We start from the raw sequence: 12,927 nt of genomic DNA on the forward strand, positions 1-12,927 counted from the left end.
CAAGATTGCCTTGCAAGCACAGTGCTAAAGGTGGCTACAGCTGTGCCAGTTGCTTGTGATCTGCTTGAATGGTGTTGGGCTGCTGTGTCCTGCTTGTGTTTTGCAGAAAAATAATCATGCTGCCGTGTTCTGTATAAATTGTTTTGCTGCTTTGTTGTGCTTGAACGGTGTTAAAATACTGTTCAAATTCATAAATAAACCTAAACGTCTGCGTCTGCTGTCTGTGGGTGCGAGTGCATTTGTGTTTGGCTGCCCTTTCCTACCCTGTTCTGCTGTAACCCTTCTAAAACGTCTTCTAACCCTTTTGTGTTTGTTTTTCTCTCGTTTCCATATGTTGAGATGCCCAGTTTCAACTGTTCCATCGGCAGACCTCGCTCTCTCCACCACCTTCCTGACCGATGTCCGGTTCTGGGGCCTCTAATGGAGTCGTCCTCACCTCACGGCATGGCTGTGCTTGTGATCGTGTACCTGCATGGACTTCATTTCACTCCTGTTTTCATCTTTTTATGGTTTGATGGCACATTGGCCATGTTCCCTTAATTCCATGTTTTATTCCTGTTCTGCTTTTCATTGTGCTATCCGGTGTCGACCAGAGGAGGATGGGTTCCCTTTTTGAGTCTTGGTATCTCTCAAGGTTTCTTCCTCTCGATCTGAGGGAGTTTTTCCTTGCCACTGTTGCCACTGGATCTCTGTAAAGCTGCTGTGTGACCACATTTGTTGTGAAAGCGCTGTATTAATAAAATTCATTTGAACTGAATACTGTATTCTGTGTGAGTTATGCTCCTCTATGCTGGTTGTGTAGTGTTATGCTACTGTATTCTGGTTGAAAGAGTACTGGTACTGTATTCTATATCAAAATAATGATTCTAATGTCTTCTGAATGAAAGCGTTATGCTACTCTGTTGTGAATGAACAGTTTCAGGCTACTGTGTCCTGTAAGACATCGTTACGCTACTCTATTCTGGTAAAACAGGGTTCTGTTACTGTGGTCTGTAGGAAAGTTCTGCTACTTTTCATACAGAATTCAGTAGCATAGCTCTAAATACGGGATACATTAGCATTGCGCTTCACATTCAACACAGAGCTTGTAGCGCCCCCTATGGATTCTGTAAGGGGATTAGCATAGCCCATTTTTCAGATAACATGATTCACCTCCCTGAAATGTAATCCTAAAAATACTGTAAATATCAGAAATCAAACATTTCATACCCCACTGTATCTAGCTTAAAGTACCTGAAGCAGAATTTTCACACAGTTGAAAAGACCTAAAATAAAATGTTCATTTTCCCCACATCCTCTAGTTTTTTAGTTTTTTTTTTTTTTTGTTTTTTGTTTTGGTTTTGACCCTCGCCTGTTTACTGGTTAAGAAAAACATGTTCACCTTGTGTGCTTTAGAAAGGACTGTACATCTGTTGAACAAAGACTTGAATGTTAGTCAAGGTCATTTTCCATCATTTCCTGTTAAAAACCCTGGAATACGGAGGAGGTTTTTGTTGGTTTGAAAACAACATTTGACCTTTAAAGCAAAAACGATGTACCTTTTTTGTTGTCTTTTAAAATGAAACGCGTCCAAATTCTCACACTTACTATATTTCTATTTAATTTAAGGCCATATTTCAGTTTATATTCCGCTCATTGCGCTCGGGTCTACATCGGGAGCGGGGAACTGACGTGTATTGAAGCGTGGTTGTGAAATGCTATTTCCATGCGGTTCTGCTTTGGAAGATCGAGACGTGTTTCGACACAGAGCGTCGAGCGACCGTTCCTACTTTATAGTCTTTAATATCAGCTCTGTCTTCTTTATCTGAGCCAGTTGTTGTGATGCTTGTGCTCTCTGCTCTCTGTGTTACTGTACAGTACTCTCTAACTGACTGTTGTTTGCGTTTGTGTCGCAGGAACATGGCGACCGCGGAGGGACGAGCTCTCCAGACGCGTTGCAGGGAGGTCATCAAGCTTGACCCGCAGATCCAGCTGCTGTTGTAAAGGCACTCCAAAGTCCATGGATGGAGACATCATCAGGGCTTCCAGCTCTTCAGTTTTCATATATTAGAAACCTCACCCAGGTACTTCCATTTCATGTAGTTATTGTTACACATTAGTTTATTAGATTGTGTTTACCCTTGTTTACTTTGTTAACATTCTGGAAGTAAAGTAAAATTATTAATGAACAATGATGTTGTAACAACTGTTTCTGAAATACATGAATCAGGGTGACTCATGAGTTGATGAAAGACAAGATGAAAATGATCAATTTTATTAAACAGTTGTATGAATTTGCTGTCTACAGACAAATAAGGGCTTAAGGGTTAAATACACACAAAAAATGATCAAAATGGTTATCATTGTTTAAAATGATGGATAAACATGATTTAGAGTATTAATAAGTGGAAAATTTAGGAGAGCCAATTGCTGTACATGGTATATAATAAACAATACTAGAAATGCTGAGATTAGTATACAAACTCCAATCAGTGCAACAATCTTATTGTAACAATAATGCACAACAAAAAGTACAGCAACAGATTTGGATAAATATAATACAGAAAAATAGATAATAGATTATAAAGTGGCTTTAGAGATGTGCAGCTCTTACTCCAGTGTGAATTGTTGTCATTAGTCTGGAACACTGGCACTGTGGAGAATAATTAATGTTATTACAGGAAAAATGTGGTTATTGTTTTGTGGGCTAGTTCTTCAGCACAGTGTGATTTACAGTTGAAACTACAGGTTTACACACACTATATAAAAAAACACGTGCATTTTGTTTCACTGTCTGACATGAATTTAGAATAAACTTGACCTGTTTTAGATCAATTAGGATTTTCAAAATTATAGGATTGAGGTCAGGGTTTTTTTTTGACGATTGGGTTTTTGATAGAAGAAGCAAAGCACAGGCAGACAGAGAGAGAAAAGAGGGAGGGGGGTAAAACTAAACCAGTGTCTCAGTGTGTCTCAGTTCTTACTGATCCTGACTTCGACGCCGCCCCGCCAAGAAGACCAGCACCAGCGGGAAACCAGAACCAGCCTGAAGCAGCACCCGAACAAGCGGCAGTGAGGCCACATGTCCCACCCCGTCGGGTCCCTATGCCGATGTGCAGCAGGAGCTCGAGGAGCTGGCTGCTGGACAAAGGGAGGCCAGACCACTCACATCGCCAGTAGCCTCCCATACCAGAAACCGTGATCCAGAAAGAGAACCTAACTTCAGCACACCCTTCAAGGGTCTGCCTGACCAAGGGGAAGTCTTCACTGCAGTCCAAGCCCTGAGTGGCTTTTTCTCTATGGTAGAGGTGGCTGGACCAGAGGGTCCCCTCTTAATACATCGATACTGGACTGAAAAGAACATGATGGAAACTGCCTCCGACCCGTCTGACCCCCCAACAAGTAGGAGGACGCAAGTTTGGAGGAGAATTTGGGGACTTTGTCATGCCGCCCGACCTCGAATGAGATAAAACGCGTTCTGTTTCCGAAAATTGGGCTCCAGCTACTGCAAGGTTGATCAAGGCTGGCTGGATAGAGATGTACGCCTGGCTGATCCCACCTACAACCCCAGAGCTAACGTTCAGCCGGACCCCAATGCCCCTTATCTGAACATAAGAGATTTAAGAACTCGATTGGAAGCTGCCTTTGCCCTGCATGTGAACACAGGGAAAATAGCAGCATGTAAGCAGGAAGACTGAGAGACTGTTCAGGTTTATCTGGTCCGCCTGACAAAAGTTCACACGGACTTTAGCGGACCGGAAGCACCTGTGACTAGAGCAAATAATCCAGAAGATGTGATCCCATGGGAAGCACACCTGCACAACAGCTTCCTGATGGGACTGAGATCTGAGCTCTCCAATGCTATCAAGCAGCATTTCGTGGGGTATGCCAGACAGCCCCTCACCACCATAGAGGATCATGCCAAGTATCATGGAAACCTCCTTAACACCCAAGCGAAGACGAAAGAGAAAAAGCAGACAGACACGTTGGATCAAGCCATGTTATCGATGGTACAGCAAGTTGCAGCCCTCCCCACTAACGCTCCACGTTAGTTTCTCTCTCTGTCTGCCTGCTGAGGGGTCGAGGATTTGCAGGCAATGGGCCAGCTTTCCAGCCAAACCAACCAAATGCTGATCAGGGTGAATCATGGGTGAATTGATGCTACAATTGTGGCAAGTATGGACATTTTGCCAGGGATTGTTCCGAGCAGTATGTCCAGGAGGAGGGAAAACCAGCAGCAGCGCATCAGGAGCAGTGACGGGCGGCGGAGGGGCAGGACGGTGGAACGGGACCCACTGACACAGCAAAAAGGGAAGTGCCGCCTTCTCCCTATCTTTCATTAGTGCAACAGCTTACAACATGCCCACTAAGTATGCCAACATTTACTTTGATTGTAGAAGGAAGGAGTTTAAAATTTTTGGTAGATAGCGGGGCGGGCCACTCAGTGATTAGGACTAATGAGCTTCATTGTGACACGCAAAAGGGAAAATCCCAAGCATTAATAGGGGTAGGGGGAGAAGTGGTCAGAGAAAAGGTGTCTGTGCCCCTCCAATGTTCTTTAGATGGGAAAACTTTTTCGCATTGTTTCCTGATTTCTTCTGTTTGTCCTGTAAATTTACTGGCCAGAGATTTGATGTGTAAACTAGGGTGTACCCTAATCAGCTCCCCTGAGGGAGTAGCTGTAGAATTTTCAGAACAACCATGCATGGTACAGGTAGCGTCAGGGGTTCCGGGGTATGCTTACATGTAGCGCAGTGTTGATGAGCAGGGGGAGATCATCAGAGGCAGAGAGGGTGGTGTCTAATCCTTTGCAGTGGAAAAAGAATGATTTACATTGCACTTTACACATTAGCCAAGGCCCTGATCATGATTATGAAAAACATTTTTTTCACATCAGGAACAGAGCCTTTGTCAACCACAGCACTGATATGGAATGATAAGATGGCAGCTGCCCTAGTCTCACCAACAAAACAGCAGGATGCGTTGTTTACAGTAGAAAACTCCTACCCCCACATCTCCCTGGCCAGATTTAAACACACCCTCCCGTGGCGAGATATCGGGCCATGGGCCTTGAGGGTGGCCAGGGCTAATGATTGAGCCAATACCGAGCGCCCCAATGTGCAGTATAGAGCTTCCACAAAGACGTGGAAGTGCCCCTTTCAGTACAGGCTGAGAGCAGAGCGCACAGTGGAGCTGTTTAGCTCACCTCCACTGATTCAGGCTGCCACACTCACAGAAGAGGAGGAACTGGAGCTTGCTTCGCTTCCCTCTCAGCTGTGGGATTGATTAAAGACTGTGAACCAGTATCCATTACACCAAAATCCACATATATGCCCAGACAAGCTCAGTACCCCTTAAAACCTGAAGCAGTTGACTGTATTAGACCTGTGTTTTAAGCTTTGCTAGAGGCAGGGGTCATAGTGCCATGTCCAGCTTCACCAGTTAGGACACCAATTTTACCAGTCAAGAAACCGGCCGGAATGTGGAGGTTTGTTCAGGACCTGCAGGCAGTAAATGCTGCGGTTCAGGCTCGAGCACCTGAAGTACCAAACCCCCATACTATTTTGTCTCAAATTCCTACAGACCACACCAATTACACAGTGGTAGATTTAGCAAGTACATTCTTCAGTGTACCAATCCATCCAGATAGCAGGTTCTGGTTTCGCCTTCACGCAGCGCTTGTCGCCGCCGCACAACTTCCTGTAACAGACCAAGAGAAACCCACCCTGCCAGTAATTCAATCTACTGCCACTGCAGCAAAAAAAGCTCAGTGGACCAAATCAGGGTGTGTCAAACACATTACAACAAAACTTAATTGGGTTAAGTGCCTCCCCCTGGTTCTCTGGCAAAGCAGAACCAGGCCACAAAAATAACTGGTCTCAGTGCCTCCCAATACGGGATTAGGTCCACCCCCACTGGATAACCAGTTACTTGACCTCTCTCTCACAGCGTTTTGCGTCTCTTTGTACGAGGGGCTTCTGTCTGTGTCTAAACAGGTGAAAGCAGTGCTGCCGCAACCAGCTGACCAGCCCTTCCATGACCACAAGCCAGGTGATTGGGTGCTGATACGGGACCTCGATGGCGGAGATGGCCATCAAATGGACACTGTATATCCTAACTGCTAAACATGATTCTGATGGCTCTGATGAAATTTAATTTAGACACCCAGGGAAGAATGTCTTTTGGCAATATGTGAATTTGGAACTATGAGAATAGAGTCAACAACGACCTCTAAGTTTCTCACTGTTTTACCAGGTATAACTAAGTGAGCATCTGTGTTTACCACAGTAGTATCATTTATATCTTTATCTATATTAGGACCATGTAGAAGGACCTCTGTTTTATCAGAATTAAGTAAAAGAAAATTGAGTCATCCAGTTTTTAATTTCTTTAATACAGTCTGTTATTCGGCTGAGACACAGGTCCTCGTTAGGTTTAGCTGATATGTAAATTTGGGTATCATCAGCATAACAGTGAAAGATTAATACTGTGTTTACGGATTCTTTTACACAGCAGTAAAATATAAGAGTATGGAACTCATTTAAAGCTATATATTCATCAGGTTTAACCCATGTCTCCAAGAGACATAGTGCATTAAGCTGATTGTCAGTAATAATGTCATTTACAATAACTGATCTAGGTGCTAGCAATCTTATATTTAACACTTCTATTTTAATGCGGTAGTTGCTGTTGCTCTGATGGACGGACAAGTTTGTATTAATTCTAATGAGGTTGTTAAAACAGTTTTTCTGGCTTTTTGGATTCTAAGTTACACAGGGGACAGACACAGTCTCAATATTGAATTGTTTATTTAGCACTGTCATGAGGAAAAGACATGGAAATAGTACATGCTGAAATACAAGCAGAAAAATGGCAGGCTGAATTATTAAAATGGTATAGATCACTTACCTGGCCGGTGTGACTGGGTAGAGCCAGGTATACTGAGCATCTCAGTATACTACAGTTCCCTGTGTCCGTTAACCCCTGGACCTACAACCTTTATCTAAGGTGAAATCATTGTTTTCGAGTTCTGGCTGTGGAAGTGGGTAGAATGCTTACGAAGCGGTAAATGACTAAACAGATATTGAACGCCGGCTTCACAGTACTGTGAACTTTAAACAATGAACTTTTTAAAACTAGTAATAGTACAAAGGTCATTGTACATTCAATGTTAAAATAATGAACTCCTTGGGACATTAAAGTGTATGATGTTCCTGGGACCATATAATATACTAATAATGTGATCACACAGCTTAACTGCTAATGCTATTATTAAACACACTGTACTACTGTACTTTCTACAAAGCTCATTGTCAAATCACTTCTTCAAATAAATCATGAGTCAAAATTGGTGTATGATGTCCCTATTTTAAGACTGAATGATGTTCCTGGGACTATATAATGTGCTAATACTGTGGTCAGTCTTTTCGAGGGAGCGAACGTTGGCTGCAACAGGCTAGGTAGCGGTGGACACGCAGCCCTAGCCTTCAGCCTAGCATGTAGCCCACCTCTCTTGCCCAGTTTCCGCCTTGGGCACTCTGTCCATCCGCTGTGTCGTCTTCCTGAGGCCGGTGCTGCTGTACCTTGCTGGCTGGTTTCGGCGGTGTCCTGGTGCAAAAGAAAATGGAAATCAGAAAGGCTTAAGGTAAGTTCATGATGAACTTTACCAAACTCCAGGAGCGCCTCTCAACTGTAACTAAGCGTTCCGGAGGAGAACTGTATGTGTAAAATAAATATTAAAGTTAAAATCATAATAAATAGCGTCAGTTGCCAGAGGAACACACAAAGACGTCTGCCATGGTGGGAATCATCTTGGAGTTGAAGATGCAGTGCTTTGTGGGAACAGTGGTTTCTATGCAGGTGCTGATGTAGCTGGTTACTCCAGAGGCATAGTCTTCTAAGTCAGCAGTACAGCAGCAGTTCTGAACACATCCCAGTTTGCACTGTGTAGAAAAATGTCTACATAGTGTTGCCCGTACCCCACCCCTCTTCCGGGGCGCAACACTTTGCGTGTTCGTTTTGTGGAAAGAGTCGCAGACGAGTGGAGTGAAGTTAGAAGCAAACCAAAGTATTTATTTAAGAATGCTGGATCCAGGAGAACAAATGCATTAAAGACAGTGTATCAACCATCCCAAAGCAAAGTTCTGACCCCGTTCTCATCTGACTCCACGTTTATACCCCAAATGACGTGAAACCTGCCGATGAGGCGTTTCTACAGATTAGTCTATGTGAATATGCAAGATGGCACATGTTAGTACTCAGATTCACGTGTCTGACTCCACCATCATGCTTGACCTTGACTATGTTCTGTATTTTCTCAAAGCTGGACAGTGTAGCGTTCTCTATGTGTGTGCGAGGCAGCTGCAGGTTAGGGAGTTACCCACACAGAGAGAAGGCCGCTTTGTCCGACCCTATCAGCATCCCCTCTACCCACACAGAGAGAAGGCCGCTTTGTCCGACCCTATCAGCATCCCCTCTACCCACACAGAGAGAAGGCCGCTCCGTCCGACCCTATCAGCATCCCCTCCATATCACTTCAGTTCAAACAAAGTACACCAGTCCCAATTGGGGCCAACACGATGGTCCATGACAGTGACTTCAGACACATGGAGTGGCCTCACTTGTCATGCTGATGTATAGTTTTAGTAACGCAAATGTCTTTAAGCGTGAATCACCCGCCTTTACCATAGAACTCCATATGTTACATGTTAATGTGTCTCAGGAGTCCATGTCATGTGAGTTAGTAGGCCATACAATGTAATAAGGTTATAATATGTCTTATGAGTAAATATCATGTAAGTTAGTAAGTGGGTGAGTAATATGCCATGCAAAGTGACTCTATATGTCGCACACCAATACGTGTTACAAGTGGGTATTATGTGGGTTAGAAACAAGCTATACATTGTTAGCTATGTGTGTAAGCCTACATGATATAAGTATCGGATAATCATTTGTATAGATGCATATAAAATACAAGGTTTCACACAATGATTATGTAGTTGTTGATACTAAGTTGAGTAATTATTATTTAAGGATAATTTGTCAACAAACACAAGGTATAATAAACATTTTACTACAACAACTGTCAAAGTAGTCCTGAAGCACCAGGTCAGTTTCTTCATTCCACACAAGCTCATGTGATAATGATATTGGGGGAGGACAGTCCTCAGGTTGCTGTGGTTAAAACTGCCGGCGACAATGAACAGCACGTCCGGATGTGTGGTATCTTGTTTGCTGATTGCGTCATGCAGCAGCCCCAGCACCGTCGCTGAGTTCGCACGTGACTGAATGTAAACAGCCAGGATAAACACAGCGCTTCTTTGTGTCTGAATACGACCTGTTGTTTACAAAGACGCAGACGCTGCCGCCCCCTGTTCTTCCCGGGTGTTGCCATGTGGTCTCCGGGGTGGACGGAGTGCGTTTATGCCCTCCCACAGGCCACAGATTGGAGCTAGGTGCTTGGGAATTTGATCATTATCAGATGTTTGTAAGACCTCCTGCATCCTTGATTTGCAAAACTTCATGGCTCGTGCTTCTTGGCAATGTTGAGGGTATGTTTGTTTGTGTAGGAGTGAATGTAAGTGTCAAAGAGGAACAAAGAAGAGACAGAGAGATGTTTATATACACTGAGCCTTAAGCTGATATTTAGATTTTGCCGCTGTGATTTGGCATAGCCTGATGAGTATGATCCTGCAGCGAGAAAAGAGTATATACTATTCCATTTCTTCTCCAAAGCTGTCAGGAAAAATAAAAGGAAAAATATGTCAATTTAAGCACACATTAAAAATAGAATAATCTATAAGCTGTGAAAAGACAAGAAAAAATACATTCACTGGCCTGACGGTGGCGCTGCAGCAAAGCATTAAATGTTTTTATTCAATAACGTCTGACCTGTAAGTCCTACACTCAAAATGATTTATGGCTGATTCCTTGATGCCTTCCTACTTCTGCTAATTAGTCCAAGATTTTCTTTTTACCACTCCTCACATATTTGGTATTAAAATACTTGCAATGGTCTTAATAACTAAAAATTATTCAAAAAAGTAAGCCTGGAACTTTTGAACGCTTGAGCCTATTTAAACAAAATCTGTTCAGCACATGATTTTAAGGTGTCATGTCAAGTTTAGTTTCAGATCCAATACGATACATAAACTTATTAATAAATACACAACATCTGTCCAATACTATTAAATAAATAAACTGTATGCCTCAACATGTGGGAGAAATTAAAGGCATCAGCTAACCTCACTAACTTTGTAAAATAAAATATAACAAATTATCACAGATATACATTTATTGAATTGCTATTTATTTTATTACTAAAATAAGAAATGATTGTGCAGGACTTTGGCACGGAATTTGCCTTACAATGATGAAGTATTAATAGGAGAACAGATTTTGTAATTTTCAAAAGATACTAGGCTATTCTAATATGTCTTTATATGAGATATGACTATTAACTAAATGTTATGTAGTTATGTAGATATAATAGATTATATAGAATATATAAATTTGTTATTCATGTATTTAGCAGTGTTGGCTCAGGACTTTTATTCTGAAATGTGAAGTCCAGTGAGACCAAAGGGAAGCAAGCATTGCTAATATCGGGACCAATATCCAATCCTAATATCTGATGGGTGCACTAGTCTCATCGGGCCTGTTGTGCTGGTTCTTTAGGTCTCATTGGGCCTGTTGTGGTTGTGGCAAATCTTACAACTTAGGCCTACTTAAAGCCATAGCTGACACCCATATGACTCCAGTGTTGAGACAAATTGCATGTTTTTTTCATGGTAATTCCTACTCCATCCACTATGTGGCAGTATATTGGAAATAGGCCAGGTTACAAGCCAAAAGGAGAGGATCATTCAGTAGCAAAGAGGTTTAGCTGAGTCTCACTTCAGGCCTCATTGTAATGAAGACTGAATGAAGGAACTTTGGTTCAAATACTCATTGTAAGTTTGCAATCCTTTAATTCTTTATATATTCTATCAATGTTTGTGTATGTTTAATGCATGAGGTTGGGTGCTGTTGTGCTTTTGCAGAAAGCTTCTCTTTTTTCTTGTTTGTTTGTTTGTGTTTCTCTATTTGCACTCCTTACAACTAACTTGCTCTTCATATGGACATTGGGATTAGCCTGTTGTGCTTGTTTTTAGGGTCTCATTGGGCCTGTTTTCATGTTCCTAAGTTCTCATTTGTCATGTGCTTATGGTCTCATCGGGCCTGTTGTTCTGGTGCTTTAGTTCTCATTGGGCCTGTTGTGGTTGTGGCATAAAACAAATCCTACAACTTAGGCCTACTTGAAGCCATAGCATAGTGTTGAGACAAATGGCATGAGTACAGGCCCAAGACTCATTGTAAGTTTGCAATCCTTTAATTCTTTATATATTCTGTCAATGTTTGTGTATGTTTAATGCATGAGGTTGGGTGCTGTTGTGCTTTTGCAGAAAGCTTCTCTTTTTTTTCTTGTTTGTTTGTTTTTGTTTTTCTATTTGCACTCCTTACAACTAACTTGCTCTTCATATGGACATTGGGATAAGCCTGTTGTGCTGGTGCTTTAGGTCTCATTGGGCCTGTTGTGCTGGTGCTTTAGGTCTCATTGGGCCTGTTGTGCTGGTGCTTTAGGTCTCATTGGGCCTGTTGTGCTGGTGCTTTAGGTCTCATTGGGCCTGTTGTGATTGTGGCATAAAACAAATCCTACAACTTAGGCCTACTTGAAGCCATACCTGACACCCATTCCCATCTATTCTAAGGGTAGTAGTATATTTCAGATGTGTCTCTGTACACTACAACTGACTTTGGATTTGTATGCTATCTGGATGTTTTACTGGAAGAATATTACATTACAAATTGTGAAAATCAGCATATTTTATGTATATATTTATTATTGTTATATATTGTTTTTTATTTACAGTGCTAAGTGCTTGCCAAACTTGACTGAGCTCCCCAAACTCAAGTGGAAATGTGCTTGTATGTACAAACGAACATTTTTTTTGGCTCATTAGTAAGACAGCCCGATTCACCTTGGTGAAGTTTATATTGCTAGCATTTTCTGAGGAGACCCTGAAAGCTGTTTATCATGAAATTCATGTGTCATACTGTCATGTGTGTCTCTTGTATGATCTTTGTTCTTTGAAATGCAGCTTCTCCTAGTCTTAGAAATATGTGGAAATAGTACCACCAGTGAAAGTGGTGAGATTTGGTATGGGGGGTGAGATTAGGCGCAGCAGTGTTAACTGTTTACGAGCTCTCATTTTGCTTGTTAATCATTTCTTTGTATTCTTTAATATTAGCTTTGGCTTGTTTCTTAGCCAGTGTCAATCCTTGCGCTATCTACTATGTGTGTTACTTTACATTACTTTGCTTTACTAACCTGTGTTTTTTCTCAAGAAACATGATGGCCGTGGAGAGACACTGTTAGGAAGAAGACAGACGCCAGAATCGAGGGAGCAAGCCGCTCAGCTGACTTTTTGTGCTCCACTGCTGATTGCAGGTTTGACGTCCGGTCCTCTACCACCTAGAAAGGCTTCACCTGTGCTGCCTGGAATCTGTCTTGCTTTACGGTAACATTGAGAAGGTGCTACTTTAGGGATTATTGTCCCTACCCAGTCCCACAGGTAAGTCAGGTAAGTATTGATTTACTCTATTCAAATAACTTGTTCTGCCATTTCTCTACTTGTATTAAAGTAATATTAGTATCTCTTGCTCATATTTCAAACCCTGCTGGATCGAGATGATGTCTGTGTTTGTAATCATAGATGTCAGAAAATGAGTTATAACAATCTGAGGAACAAAAGGAAACATATGTATCAATTCTTATGAGAACCAGTGATATTACATTTAAATTTGGGTTGTACAATCTCTGGCAACTAAAGCAGTCCTTGTCAATTATGTTATTACTGATAACCACCTTAGTTCACTATGTCTAATGAGTTTGTAACCCTGAATGAA

This window comes from Salminus brasiliensis, chromosome 15 (genome assembly GCF_030463535.1).
Source record: "Salminus brasiliensis chromosome 15, fSalBra1.hap2, whole genome shotgun sequence".
NCBI classification, from domain to species: Eukaryota; Metazoa; Chordata; class Actinopteri; order Characiformes; family Bryconidae; genus Salminus; species Salminus brasiliensis.